We start from the raw sequence: 15,331 nt of genomic DNA, 5'->3' as shown, positions 1-15,331 counted from the left end.
TATATAATACATATATGTTATATATAATATATATTTGTATATAATCCATACCTATAACAAATATAATATATATAATATGTAATATATATTATATAATATATAATTATAATGTTATATAATATATAATATAATCAATATATAATTTATGTAATTAATATATAATATAATATAGAATATAGAATATATTATGTATATATATTATGTATGTATATTATGTATTGTGTATATATGTAAATATTGTATTATTATATATATTACATACATATGTAAATATTATATATAATATTATATATATACAATATTTATATATAAATATTATATATCTATGATATAATATTTAATAATAATAATATAAATATAATATAAAAATATAAAAAATAATAATAATATATAAATTAATATTTATATATAATATTTATATATATAAATATTATATACATATATAAAAATATTATATATATAATATTTATATATATAAATGTGCAAGTGTGCTGTTGCTGTGAAATCACAGCAAAATGATGCAGTACGATAGGGAGTAGTGAGAGAGCTCTTTTGTTCACCCTCTTGTGACATATTTTGATTATTGCATGTGTTTAAGATTTTGGTTTTATAGAATGTTTTTAAAAAAATCTCTTCATTATCTGTTAGTAACTGACATAGGTGTATTTGTTTTTTTCAGTTCGTGAATGATGCACAGGCTTGGTTGATTTATGCTTTATATGAAAAGAGCCATTTGGTTAAATGAGTTACTTACTCTTGTTATTTGGAATGGTTTCGGATGATGCTGTTTTCAAATGGTGTTTTCCATTTTCCCCCTTGTGTGTAGCTGGCGTACATCGTGGCAACCTTTGATTTATAGGTGTGCTGTCTGGTTTTGCCATGTTTTGTGTGCCTAAGATGTTTGGGGTATGTATCTCTTACCTATGTGAATGGGTAGTTTGGAGGAGGTGGCAGATGGCCTGTTGGGCCGTACTGTGAAGGTTGCGGAAGGCTACGGGCAGGCATCTCTTTTAATTGGGTAGGCAGTAGAATTCGAGTGCATTTCTCGAGTGTCTGATAGGTGTGCCTTGTAGGTTTCTTCAGATTCTGAGTCTCTGTTAATATAATGATTTTTAAATTTTTTGCAGAAGTGGCAGTGCATCAGTTGACATTAGCAAATTTATTTTTGGTTTTATTAATTTAGGACTCACTTTGTCTCCTGTATTCCTAGTGGTCAAACTGATACCTAAACTTTGCTTCATGCCTTTAGTTGACAGAAAACACCCACCTAGCTAGATGCCATCCTAAGGTGACAAGGTAGGCAGGCACGAAGTGGTATAAAAACCATGACATAACATTCATCTTAGGCCACAGTGACCGTTTTGATCACTAAACAAATGAGACTCTTCTATATTTGAAAGTACAAAGTGTGAGGATGTTTTACATGCATGTGAGCATTTTCCTTCATGTTCTGCTTTACAAATGGATTTCTATTATGGAAACAGGAAGGTAGTAGCTACGATGTCAAAAAATTTTAGTTCTCCTTCTTTGTTCAGTATTTAAGAAGGAGTCTTATGGGCCCCTTCCTCGGGTAGAGGCATTGCCTGCACCTTTCGGTGATGCCTGGCACAGGATGGAAGCGGCCGAGTACCCCTAATCACCCCACCTGGAAGAGGCCTTCTCTACCTGGGGGACACCACTGCACAGGGCCCAGTCTAGCTTGTAGCCTTTGGTGGGGGCCAGTGGATTCCTTTTGTTTGTGCTTGCTTTCTCTCGGTGCTCCCCAGGAGCATGTCACAGGCCTAAAGCCATGTGGACAACACTGTCCTCTCTCATGGCTCCTCACAAGCCGGGGTTGCAGTGGTGCTGGCAGAAGAGGGTGTAGGCTTCTGAGTCTGATCACACCTCCTTTCGCTGGCAGCGGTTACTTCAGTACATTCAGTCTGGTTGAAGTTAGGTTTTCGGGCCTGGAAGCCGTGCTGCTCTTAGTGGCGATGGTGATGGTGGCAGAGGTGGTGGTGATGGTGATAGAGGATGAGGGACCTTTGCCCACTGTTGGTGGGACCGTAACTAGGTGCAGCCACTAAGGGAAATAGAATGGAGGTTCCTGAGTAGGTTAAAAATGGCACTATGATGCAGCACTTTAACTCTGGGTGTTTATCTGAAGAAGGCAAGATATGGAAATAACCCGAGTGTTTGTGATGGATGGATAAAGAAATTGTGGTAGAGATCCATCATGAAATATTACTCGGGCATTCAAAAGGATGAAGTCTTGCCATTTGTGAAGACGTGGATGGACCTCGAGGGCATCATGCTAAGTGAACTAAGTCAGAGAGAGAGACCATAGTGTATGATCTCTCTCATATCTAGAATCTTGAACAACAACAACAACAACAAAAGCTCATAAATGCACAGAACAGATTGGTCATTGCCAGAGGGAGAGGAGTGGGAGAAATGGGTGCATGGGGTATAAATTTATTCTACAATAAAATAAATAATAATGTGTACCTATGCAGTTCCAAGGCTTTTCTAAGTAACTTACAGGTATTAACTTGTTTATTCTTGCTAGCAGCATTGTGACATTGGGACTCCAGTTATCCTGAATTTAAAGAAGAGGCAAAGAGGGGCGCCTGGGTGGCTCAGTTGGTTAAGCGTCCGACTTTGGCTCAGGTCATGGTCTCGCGGTCCGTGAGTTCGAGCCCCACGTCAGGCTCTGTGCTGACAGCTCAGAGCCTGGAGCCTGTTTCAGATTCTGTGTCTCCCTCTCTCTCTGACCTTCCCCCGTTCATGCTCTGTCTCTCTCTGTCTCAAAAATAAACGTTAAAAAAAAAAAAATAAAAAAAAAAAAAAAAAGAAGAGGCAAAGAACGAATAAGGGATTTATTTGCTTAAAGTCACGACGATAGTAAAATACCAGACTGATGTCCCCAACCACAAGGACAGCCAGCTGCTGAGGTGACTTGGCCCCGTCTATAATGCGTACATTTATTATTGACTTCTGTCTTTCCAGTCCCACGAGGACACACCTTAGGAGGCTACTGATGAGGAGTGTGGGCCCCAGTCTCCAGCTGTCTTAAACTCAAGTTCTGGCTTGGTGGCGTGGTCGCCCTTTCACTGTGAGCTTGGGAAAGCTCGACACCGCAGCCCTGCATTCGTGCCTCCATTCCAGAATGTGCACTGACAGCCTACTGTGTGCCAGACACTGAGGTGTGAGGGATGTCACACTGGGGACAAAATCCTTGTCTTCATGGAGTTTCGTTTCTAGTGAAAGAAACAGACAAACGGGTAAACAGAAGATACCATGACAATCGTAGGAGAGTGGTGAGTGTAATGGGGAAACTAAAGCAGGCTGTGGAGATGTAGAGGTTACAGAGGGGGCTGTTTTGGACAGAGGCGTTTTGGGGGCAGCCTGTGAGGCGGTGCTCTTTGATCTGAACTATGAAGACAGAGTGAGCCACGCGGGTGTCTGGGGAAGAGCGTGTCAGGTAGAGGCAGAGGCCCTAGGTGGAAGGTGCATGGCATGAGCCTCGAGGAGGCCTGTGTGTGGGTCTACTGCTTTTGCTAACGTGTAAGTTATATAGTTTGTAGTGTGGGTGCAGGTGTGTGAAGCCTCTTGATTCTCTGTCAGAAAGACCATGTTCTTCTGACCCTCATTGATCATGTAAATAGATGGCTTGGCACTTCTAAAGGCCCTGCATTAGTTATTGCTGTATAACATATCCCTGCAAACATAGCCACTAAAAACAGCATTTGGTTATTACCTCACCGCGTCAGAAAGGCAGGAGTCAGGGCCTCGTTTAGAGTCATCTGAAAGGCTGTGATCATAGTAGTGTCTATGAGGGCTGAGTTCTCTCAGAAGGCTTGACCGGGGAAGGGCCCCCTCCTGAATTCTCATAGTTGTTGAGAGCATTTGGTTCCTTACAGGCTGTTGGATTGAGGGCCTCAATTTCTTGCTGGCTGGCAGTTGGAGGCCACCCTCAGTTCCTTGCCATGTGGCCCCCTCCAAATACTGATTTACAACATGGCAGCTTCCTTCTTCAGAGTTATCAGAGGAGAGAGTTTCCTTGTAAGACAGGTGTTATTAACACAAGTGACATCCTAACATCTTTGCCATATTATTGGTTAGAAGCAAGTTAGAGATCCGGCTTACCCTTAAGGGGAAAGGATTACAAGGGCATGAATACTGGGAGGCAGGGATTTTGGGGGCCACTGTACAGTCCGTTAGCAAGAGGCCCATACAAATAACTGGAGCCACCCATTGGGAATGCTTGATATAGTGTGCTTATCTCTATTTAACAAAACTCTTTGCTGTTCGGCGCCTGGCTGGCTCAGTAGAGCATGCGAGTCTTGATCCCAGGGCTGTAACTTTGAGCCCCATGTTCAGGGTAGAGATTACTTAAAAATAAGATCTTTTTTAAAAAGCTAAAAACATCCACAAAAAACTATTGAGTGTTAAAATGCTATGGGTGTTTGATAATTAGTAAAAAGAAGCAAGGTTTTAAGCTCCTCTAGGAGATAAGTTGTAACTAATTAGGAATTCCCGCTGAACTTATTTTTCTATTTCTGTCTCCTACCAGCTGTTCTTCTGAGTAGGGCGGAGACAGCACAGGTCAAATCTTGACCTCTTGATCGAATCTGAAATTGTTGATTCCTTCTTCCACCTTTAATCCTCTTTTCCTTACCTTCCCGGCAGCCCCTCCTGTGGTTTGTCTTCTTCCTTCGCCTTTGTTCCTTGACATTCTCCTCTTCTGGAACATTTTCTGTTTCGCTGTTGCAGCTTAACCTCTTTGTCTTCTCCACGTCCCTTTTACACGCTCAGTAAGTGTGTGCTGACCATGTCCCCTAAAAGGCAGGATGCCAGGTTTGAATTTGACTTAGTAGGCAGAGGTTTTCAAGCTGGGTTCTGATGAGATTGCGGGGTTCTCAGGGGCTGTAGGTGACAAGGTAGGTAGGCAGATGTAGAACTGTCACTCGCTGCTGCTTGGCGAAGGACCTGTTGCTAGTCTGAGGCCAGATGCATACAGAAATAGAGAGTCCGTGCTGAGACACCTTTGATGGGGTTTTACGTTTGTTTTTCTGGTTTTGGTACTTCAGTTGGAAGTAATACTACTTTGTGTCATACTCTATGCCTTTATGACAGCTCTCATGGACTTTTAGAGTATGGCTTGATTCTTGCTGGCAGTACCTGTGACATGAACGCATATCCCTTAGTGACAGGCTGTATTTACAGGCTGTATTTGCTGTAAATACTTGAAAAACTGTTGCTGACAACTCAAGGCTAATTAATGAATTTTTGGATGGTCCCAGTTTATTGATAACCCAAGTTGATTATTAGTTGTGACTTAATGAAACTATTGCCAAATGGCACATATGGGCAGGCAGGCTACAGACAGCCCTCCTGTTCCTCTGCAGTCTCTGAGATTTCTTTGTTGGCTTTGTATCTCCTCTCCGCTCTATTTTGTTTAGATCATTTTTGGAAGATTAGTACATCACATCACATTACGTTTTGGGGAGATGACTTTGTTTTCTACCCAGAGATCAACCTGAATTTGGTCCTGGAAGAGGTGTTCTCGATACGTGTAATTAGATAATGTCCTCTTCCAACAGAATCCATATACAAATAGATGTAGCAACCTTCGGTCTTACCTGCAGTCTTTCTCCTTCGATGTGGAAACCAGAGTTTTGAGCAAGAATTTTTCCAAATGGAAGTTGATCCCCTAGACCAGTGGACTCAACCTAGTCAGCTTGAGGAGAGAGATGCTGGCCTCCTTGAGTTCGTGTAAATAAAAATACAGGGAGGAGGGGAACCTGCTGAATGAATCCGGTCAATGTGACAAAGAGCTATTCCTGTAAGATATTTTGTCCTCTGACTTATAAAACTTCCTTTTTGTTTTTCTCTCTTGCTTCTTTTGTGAAACTTGCTATTTTCAGGTGTTTTGATGTTTGGGGAAAGTTATAAATGGAATTGTGTATTTCAGAGAAGGTCAGGCTTAGGAGTCATCACTCATCACATGCCTATCTCTCTTTTTTATTTTTAAACGGCACACGAGTGTCTGACTTGCACATGGTATTTCTTGCTTGGCAGGCTGGTGCCAGACTCCGTGTCTTTTGTTTTTAAGAGATAAATGTCTGGTGGTTTTTGTTTTGCCGTGAGACACATGTGAGTCATACGTATCATGAACCAAGTCCTTCCTCCAAACCTCTAATTGTTTTGGACAACTTACCTACACTTCATCATCTAGAAGCTAATTTATTAAAAATTCCAACTGCGTGTCCATTTATAAAAGTTTGGTTAGTCATCGACACTTTATCGTCGATAAAATTATTTCTTGATCGAGGGAACTACCAACCCTGTTGGCACTAACTTTGTTTTTGTGCTTGCAACGTTGATTGTAAACTTAGAAAAAGATTAAAAATGAAGATGTAGGCCTCAGTCTCTGTGACTTCCTTCCTTCTTGGTCATGGATAGCACCAAAAATCTAGATTTTACTAGTGTGTTTAATCCTGTGAATGGCACTCTCTAATGCAGTCGTTAGTGTTTTGTTAAGAAAGCAAACAATACTATGATCAAAAAGAGACTGAAATATTTTATATTACTTTATTGAATAACTTGCTCAGTGTTATCGAAATGATCTTTATTTTCTCAGCGTATTATGACAGGTACTATGTGTGACAGTTAGAATGGATGGCAGAGCCGGACTGTCCGGGATTCGTGTATTATCTCTACCATTTAACTGGTTCCGTGATGTTTGAGATATTTGTCAAACAACTGGGTCTCTCCATGCCTTTGTTATGTCTTTGTAAAACAGGGAATAATAGTAGCACCTACTTCACAAGGTTGTTTTCAGGATTAATTTAATGAATATATATAAAGTGTATATGTGAACAGTGCCTGGCATTGCCTACAGGTACATAGAAGTCTTAGCTATCATTGGTCACCTTTTTGATTGTCTGGTTTTACAAAGGTTTGTTAATAACAGCAGAAATGTATTTACCATATATTAAAAGTATGTACTAAGATTTAAGTGTTTTTAAAACTAAAAATTTCCAGCAGAAAGCTACTTTTTATCTATAACTCTTAAGAAAGAACAGTTGGATTGAAACACTCCATTATAGGGTTTGTTGCAAAGCAATGTTTTAGACCAAAAACAAACTTAAAAAATAAAAAAAGTCTGTCCATGGAGTTGAATGGGAGACTCAGTGATGTGGTTCTGCCTTTTTTTTTTTCAGCATCGTGTCCTTTTAACATTTCCTAAGTTCCTGATTGAAAAAATAAAGACAGGTGATTTTCAACAAAGTAGCCATGTCGTCTTTATATGCCTTATATCTAGAACTTAAGTTTTTGTTTTTGTTTTTTTTTTGACTGTGGACATACTTCCATATTATTGTTTTAAATAGTCTTTTTTTTTTTTTTAATTGGGAACATTTCCTTGAACATTCACATAGAGTATCAAAAGAAGTTTTTGTTTGTGGTTGGAAAAAAATGTCTTTAACCTGCCAACAGAACTTAAAATTGCATAAGAAAATGGGTGTTGATGCAGAGGAATGGTGTGTAGGCAGCAGATCTCTTGTTCTGTCTGAAAACAGTGATGAAATACAAACAACCAGTGTGGAACTGCTGTTGCTCTGTTTCAGTGTGGGAAAGACAACTTCAGAGGAGGAGAAAAACTGCTGTTTTAAGGCTTTTATTATATTTTAGGCATGGGACTTTGTTGGCAAGCATTACAGGGATCACAGAAAGCTGAGATCTATAAAAAGTACTATGGTGCCTGTTTCATTCTATTTATGTTGAACTTTAGCAGGAGTTTGGGATTCATTTTTGATCTTTAAGTGCTCCCGTGAACTCTTGAAATTATTTATAGAACTTTGCTTTTTTTTTTTTTTTTTGAAGCTTTTATGATGCCTTGTTGTCATTAACCAGTGTTTTACTCTTTTGTTTTGGTTTTGGTTTTGGTTTTTATTGTAGTAAAATATACATAACATAAAATATACCGTTTTAACTATTTTTAAGTGTCACATTCAGTGGCATTAAGTACATTCCTATTTTTGTGCAGCGGTCACCGCCATCCACCTCTAGAACTTTTTTATGGTGCCATTCTGAAACAGTGTATCCATTAAACAACAGCCCCCAGACCCCCCTGCTGTGGCAACCACTATTCACCTGTTTGTCTTTATGAACTTGACTATTCTAAGCACCTTATGTAAGTGGAATCATATAACATGTGTCCTTCTGGTTTATCCATGTTTTATCAGAATTTCACTTTTTTTAAATGTTTATTTCTGAGAGAGAGAGAGAGAGAGAATACAAGCGAGGGAAGGGCAGAGAGAGAGGGAGACACAGAACCTGAAGCAGGCTCCACATTCTGAGCTGTCAGCACAGAGCCTGACGTGGGGCTTGAACTCACGGACCTCGAGATCATGACTTGAGCTGAAGTTGGACGCTCAACCGACTGAGTCACCCAGGCACCCCCAGGACTTCGTTTTTTAAGGCTGAGTAACAGTCCTTTGTATCTGTATACCACATTCTATTTAGGTGTTCTCCCGTTGATGGGCAATTGGGTTGTTCTACCTTTGGCTATTGTGAATAACACTGCTATAAACATTAGTGTGCAAATATCTGTTTATGTCCCTGCTTTCATTTCTTTTATGTGTATATTGGAATTGGAATTGTTGGATTACATAGTAATCCTGTGTTTAACATTTTGAGGAACTGGCATACCGTTGTCTACGGTAGCCACACCAGTTTATACTCCCACTGTCTGTAGAATCTTGTGGGTGTGTGTGTGTGTGTGCACACGTGTGCGCGCATGTGTGTGTATACAAGAGTCAGTCATAAGATTTCATCAAAAACTCAAGACTGTAATCTTTGTATTTAGTCTTTAACAGATTCACTTCAATTCCTGCATACTTAATACAATGAGTAGTGTAGTATAGATATTAATTATATTAGGTCTATCCACTTGTTTTCTCATTCCACTGAAACTTCTGTGGGTTGATGAAACGCAAGGAGTTATCCTTCAAGTTTAGTTACATGTGTTAACACCAAATAGGTAACCATCATTAGGTAGAGTCTTGTGTTCAAGTGTCTTGATAAACAGTATTCGTTCTCAGGCTCAGAAGATCGACATGTCAAAACACAAAAAGTAGCCTTCAATTCTGTACTGAGTATGGTAGCAGATTGGCATTAATAATTTTGATTTCTTATCTGTACAGAAGAGATTTGGCTTGTAGGCCAACAGACTCTACTGTGTGCCTTTCAGTACTTGGAGAGACTATTTTCAGTGTGAATATGATAATGGATTTCTTTATGTAAATAGATTTTTAAAATAGGTTTCTGGTCTATTTTAAAATGGATTATTATCAATCAACGACATTATCATAACTTGAATTTTTTTCATCTAACTTTAGAATGATGACTAGCAAAAATATAGTAGAAATATGACTCGTTTTCACTTCCTTCAAATAAATAAAATAAACCCAGTGACAGAAGTCCAATATTATGTTTTGTCCTAGATCCCCATAACACTTTAAAATTATATGAAGTTGAGCACGATAATATGAGCTACTATTCAAGATTCTCTTCATTCTATTTTATTTCTTAAGGCAGAGGATTTGTGTCATAAAGGAGTTTCCTTCCTTCCTTCCTTCCTTCCTTCCTTCCTTCCTTCCTTCCCTCCCTCCCTCCCTCCCTCCTTCCCTCCTTTTTAAAATATGGAACACTTCACGAATTTGTGTGTCATCTGTGGGCAGGGGACATGTTAATCTTCTCTGTATCGTTCCAATTTTAGTATATGTGCTACTGAAGTGAGTGCAAGGATTTTTTTTAAAAAATGAATTTTAGAGTCCTGTATTTTGGGACCAAATTTAAAAATCCAAAACTGGGGCAACTGGATGGCTCAGTCAGTTAAGTATCTGACTCTTGACTTTGGCTCAGGTCATGGTCTCATAGTTTGTGAGTTTGGGCTCCCACATCGGGCTCTGCTCTGACAATGCAGAGCCTGCTTGGGATTCTGTCTCTTTCAATCAATCAATCATTCTCTCTCTCTCTCTGCCCCTCCCCCCTTTCAAAATAAATAAATAAACATTAAAAAATCCAAAACAAACCAAAGAAAATTGCATATAACTCTAACATAGTAAGACTGCAATAAAAGAAGTTGCCCCTCCCAAATGGAGTGATGCTCTGACACCCCACCTCTTCTCTCATCTCCTTTCATTCAGGATCACTTTGTGGGTATGACTGGGGCAAATCTCAGCACTGTCTTTGGGCAGGAGAAGAGGTTAAGAACAACCAGTACTGAAGTATTAGATTACATTTTAGAAAACCTGGTTTTTGCTTCTTCAAGTCAATGAGCTGAATCATTCGGTCTCCATTTTTTACTCATTTTTTTTTTTTTTTTAATTAAAAAAATTTTTAAAGTTTGTTTTAAAAGAGAGAGCGAGCAGGGGAGGGGCCAGAGAGAGGGGGAGGGAGAAAGAATCCAAAACAGGCTCTGCACTGTCATCACAGAGTCCGATGCGGGGTTTGATCCCACAAACTGGGAGATCATGACCTGAGCTGAGATCAAGAGTTGGATGCTTAGCTGACTGAGCCACCCAGGTGCCCCTCCATTTCTTGTTTGTAAAATGTTAGGCTTGAACTAGAAGGATGTACTTTTTGAGGGGGTGTGGGGTGTGTGTATGATTCTGGAGTCTTACTTAGCAACACTCAAACTTCAGAAACCCAGGAAATTCCCCCAACAGTCTCATAGAGTTTCTATAATGTCCTAACCCTAGAATTCTCTTCTAGTTCGAAGGAAAGGACTGTCCATCTTGTGAACCTCAAAATCTCCCAGCACAAGGCATTTCTCACAGTTAGCACCTAGAGAGAATGCAAATGCATAGAAAATTATTCAGATTAAGGAAGATACAAATTGTCATGGCAACAAACACTATTTAATTGGTTCTTTGAAGCTCTTAATGGGTTTGGTGGCCCTATTCGTTATGTGGATCCATACATTTCGACTGTAGATCATAGAAATCCTAATGATAATGAGATACAGTGACTTGTAGAACTCAGAGTAGGAGATACACCTTAATCCAGTGGTGTTGTCTGCATTTTTCTGTGATTTCTTTGACTCTGTCTTCCTTTGGCTTTAGCCTTAGGGGTCAAATGGTCTTTAGTTCATAATCTGTAAAAGGAAGGGGTAATATTTTAAGAGACTATTTCCCCCAAACTCTCAGTGCATTTCGTTGAATTTTATCCTTGTACAAGTATGAACTAATTCTTGGTTCCTTGAGAAAGCCGTGCACCAATTGGCTTAGGTCTGAGTTCCTGGGCTAACCGTTTATGAGAGGAGGAAAGGAATTACTTCCCTTTGATTAATCATGCCCTAGAATACTCTAGAATTGAAGACACAGTGAGTTCACCTTGACCTGAGAAAGGAGGATGACAGGAGGGAGGGGTCCATTCTTGAACAAAACCAGTATTCTTTTAGGACATGGAATGGGACCAAGTCCAGGGCGGGGTATACCAGCGTGTCCTGTCGTTCACCCTTTCCACTCCCAAATAGCCATATACATTTTTCCTCTTATGCGTGTTCCTAATGAAAATTTGCCCTTAGATGAAACGCTCTCACTGCCTCCCCAAAAAAGGACTTTTCCAGGTCTCATCTAGTTCCAACAGCAGGATCTTTAGTGATGTATTGTCTTCTTTCTCAAATCTGAGGGAGCATCTCATGGTCTTGCCCCCTGTGGCTGAAGAATAACATGTCTATCCGTAGTGCTCAAGCCAGACCAGGGAGATTGCAGTAGACGTTCCCATGTTTAAAGGAGGATCCTGGAAAAGTACACACAAGGATCAGTGATCACTCTTTCCTAGTCCAGGAGAGTTGGGTGCCCCTGTACTGGGAGAAGGTTAATTTCTTAGTGATTTTTATCTCTGAGAGTGTCTCCTTTTCCCTGGTCTCCCATGGCCTCTCAGGGGTGGCCTTTGAGAAGGACTGAACGACCATTGGAAACTGCAACTGCACTAACTCTCTCACCTCTTGTGGGGAATTGGGAGGGAGGGACCTCAGGTTGCCTCAGATCTGTGGTTCTCAGTGTGGTCGGGACCAGCCACATAGCAAATAATGGGCTGTCACCCCAGACCTAATGACTCAGAACAGGGGCTCCAGTGGTATGTCCTTCAATACTACCTCCCAAAGCATCAAGTGCGCTTTCTAGTTTAAGAGCCATTGACTTAGACGTTTAGCGTTTTTTTTTGTGGTTCTTTGGCAAATCAACTCCCTTAAAACTAAGTGGGCTACTAGTTGGTTTATGGTCAGTTCCATTTGCAGTAATCGTAGTAGCAGAGACCCTGCCTGGTCATTGTCTCTGAGCCTGTCAGAGCCTGCTCCTGCCCTGTCTTGGCCTCTGCTTGTTCCCTGTCTTTGTGCTGCACCTTAATTGCACTTTCACAAGGAAGTGTATTGTCATCTCTGTTAGGCATGGGTATGCCTGTTAGAGGGAGGTGCTTGGGAAAGGACCCTTGTGGGGGTAGGTCAGGTGTCTTCCAGGCTCCATTCTGCTCTCCTGGGAAATTTCTCACTTCACAGCCTCTGTTTTCGCAAGCTTTAGCTCTGTTTCCACTAGCATGGCTTTTTGGTTGGTTGGTTGGTTGGTTGGTTGGTTGGTTGGTTGGTTGATTGGTTGGTTTGTGTCTGAACCGTACTGGAGTCCACATTACTGAACTTTGAGCTTTTTTGGGTTATAGAGGTGGAGAGGGCCTCTCATATCAAAGATCTGTTTCTCCCCTCCTTGCTTTCAGCCTAAGCTTATCTTTATCTAGGCTACAGGAAGCAGGCAACACATTTCTTCCGTCTTAATTTTTGTACCATTTACGTTTCTTTTTCTTGAAGCAGCCATAATAAATACTTGGAGCAGACCATGAGATTTAAGGTATTGGCTCTTCGGTTAAGAGTGCTGATGTTAAACTCTATCAGAGTTAGAAACTGGTGCCACCAACAGATGGGAAGCAGATAAGGAAAAGCCAGTCCTTTCTCTCCTGTCTAGCCTTTCCATCTCCCACTTTTGACCCATGGCCTCATGGGGACAAGCTGGCAAAACATGGAATCCATGGAATAGAACTCAGCAATAAAGAACAATGCACTGTTGATACACTCTATAGTATGGATGAAAGCGGTCAGACATAAAGGAGTGTACACCTTATGAGTCTATTTATATAAAACGCTACAAAACTAGTTTATCATGAATACTAACGGTGAGAGAAAGTTGGGGTTCCGGCTCCTGGGCTGGAGAGGTGACAGACCGGATGGAAAAAACACAAACGGACACAAGAAACCTTCGGGGTTGATAATTTCACAGATACATTCATTTATCAACTGTCATCAAGGTGCACATTTTATTTTTCAGGGAGAGAGAGCACGTGCACGTGCAGGGGAGGGGCAGAGAGAGAGAGAGAGAGACAGAGGATCCAAAGCGGGCTCTGTGCTGACAGCAATGAACCCGATGCAGGGCTCAAACTCAGGAACCGTGAGATCATGACCTGAGCCCAAGTCGGAAGCTCAACCGACTGAGCCACCCGGGTGCTGCAAAGTGCATCTTGTAAATACGTGCAGTGTACTGTATGTCAGTTTTATCTCAGTAAAGCTAGTCAGATTACTAATACATTTCTCCATTAAAATAATGCAGATGAAGCAAACAGCCTCCCCCTCCAAAATAAAACAAACCAAAACAACCCCTCGAATCTTCGTTACTCTAAGTAAAAAAGAGGTGGGTGCCTACACTCTTCCTGGCCCTTAATTAGTCTGTGTCCTGTAAATTCTTGCAACTTCCGTCTTCTTCTCTGAAAACCAGAGCCCCTACCACCTGTCTCAGGGATACCTCCCAAGGAGTCTGTGCACATCGAAAATGAGGTGAGAGTGTGTTATGTGAGTTAACACCATTCTTCCTCACAAGATCCCTCCTCCTGAGCATTGAAAAGATCCTTCAGGAGCTTCGATTTGGCCTCCTTTTCCTTCATAGATGCAAGGAGAAAGTGAGAGTATATGTCCCACAGATACGCTATACCTGCATTTTTTGGTAGTGAGTTAGTTGGGTAACTGTGTCATTAATTTGAAGCTGTCTTCAAGAAATGGCAGTGGGAAAAGATATGTCTTGAAGCAAATCAGGCTGATGATGTGTGACAAAGGCTGTTTGATTTTCTGAGTTTCAGTTATTCTGTAACCACAAATGGAGTAGATTGGTATATTATAAAAATATTTTCTCAAAAAAACCCCACAAAAAAACAAAAAAAAAAAAACAAAGGCCGGGGCGCCTGGGTTGCTCAGTCAGTTAAGCGTCTGGATTTCAGCTCAGGTCATGATATCATGGTTCATGGCACTGAGCCCTGAGTTGGATTCTACACTGACAGTGGGACGCCTGCTTGGGATTCTCTCTCCCTCTCTCTGCCTCTCCCCTGCTTGCACACACATGCTCTCTCTCCTCTCTCTCTCTCAAAATAAATAAATAAACTTGGAAAAAAATAAAAGCATCAAGAGGTAATCCTATCTAGAAACTCACCTTTACACTACAGCTATCCTGTGGCAAGTTGAATGAGACAAGAAAGAGATAATCTTATTCCTGGCGTAAATACTCCGCTGGAGTGTGCATCTGGTGACTAGTGACTGCGCAGGGTTTATGGCTGTTTCATGTTAACATTTTTGTAGCTGACAAGTGACTTTTTTTTTTTTTTTTTTTACAAATAAGAGAAAAAGAAAGTGGTTGAGTTTTTCCAGCAATTAAAGGATCCAAAAATGTCAATAGAATTTGAGAATTTACCATGTGTTATATATGTTTTACTTGCTTTTACTGATATCTTTCTTTTGTAATGATGAAATTTAGATGACTTAGGATTCACCTTTGGTCATGGATGTCAGGAGATACCAGTGGAAGCACTGTGCGTTAGTCTGGCAGTTGGAGTCTGTCTTGAAGCAGCATGGTCTGGGGCGTCTTAGTTTCAAATCCTAGTCTCACCACTCAGTAGCCTTTAATAAATTACTTAGTCACATTCTGTCTCAATTTCTTTATCTGTAAAAGAAGGGCAGTAACAACGCAGACCTCATGAGGTTGATTAAAAGGGCTCTTATATATGTAAAGTGCTTAAAATAGTGCCTTCCACGCAGTAAGCATTGTGTAACTATTGGCTTACTATTTATTACTATGCCCGCAAGAGTGTTTTATTTTTAGAACTCCATACTTGGAAAGATTTTTTTTTTTTTTTATACGGTGTATACAAATTGAGCATTTAAACATGAATGTTTGTCAGATTGGAAATAGAGTTTTTGGGGAAAATACAGTAAGGCTTTTAACACTTGTTAGCAGGTTTGTCTTCACAA

General features: G+C 40.5%; 1 protein-coding gene and 1 non-coding gene across 9 annotated transcripts in view; one reads left to right on the top strand and one right to left on the bottom strand.

Moving 5' to 3' along the window:
* Nucleotides 1-15,331, top strand: part of CDKAL1 (CDK5 regulatory subunit associated protein 1 like 1) — a 706,407-nt gene that overhangs the window by 265,629 nt on the left and 425,447 nt on the right. The window lies entirely within an intron of this gene.
* On the bottom strand, nt 9,684-9,790 carry LOC128777841 (U6 spliceosomal RNA). The gene has a single exon (XR_008423159.1). It is a non-coding gene; the product is annotated as a U6 spliceosomal RNA (small nuclear RNA).

The sequence above is a fragment of the Panthera pardus genome, unplaced genomic scaffold (genome assembly GCF_024362965.1).
Source record: "Panthera pardus isolate Hobbes unplaced genomic scaffold, ASM2436296v1 HiC_scaffold_17, whole genome shotgun sequence".
NCBI lineage: Eukaryota > Metazoa > Chordata > Mammalia > Carnivora > Felidae > Panthera > Panthera pardus.
The sequence above is the reverse complement of the archived record's forward strand: the minus strand, read 5'-3'. Positions and strand labels throughout refer to the sequence as shown.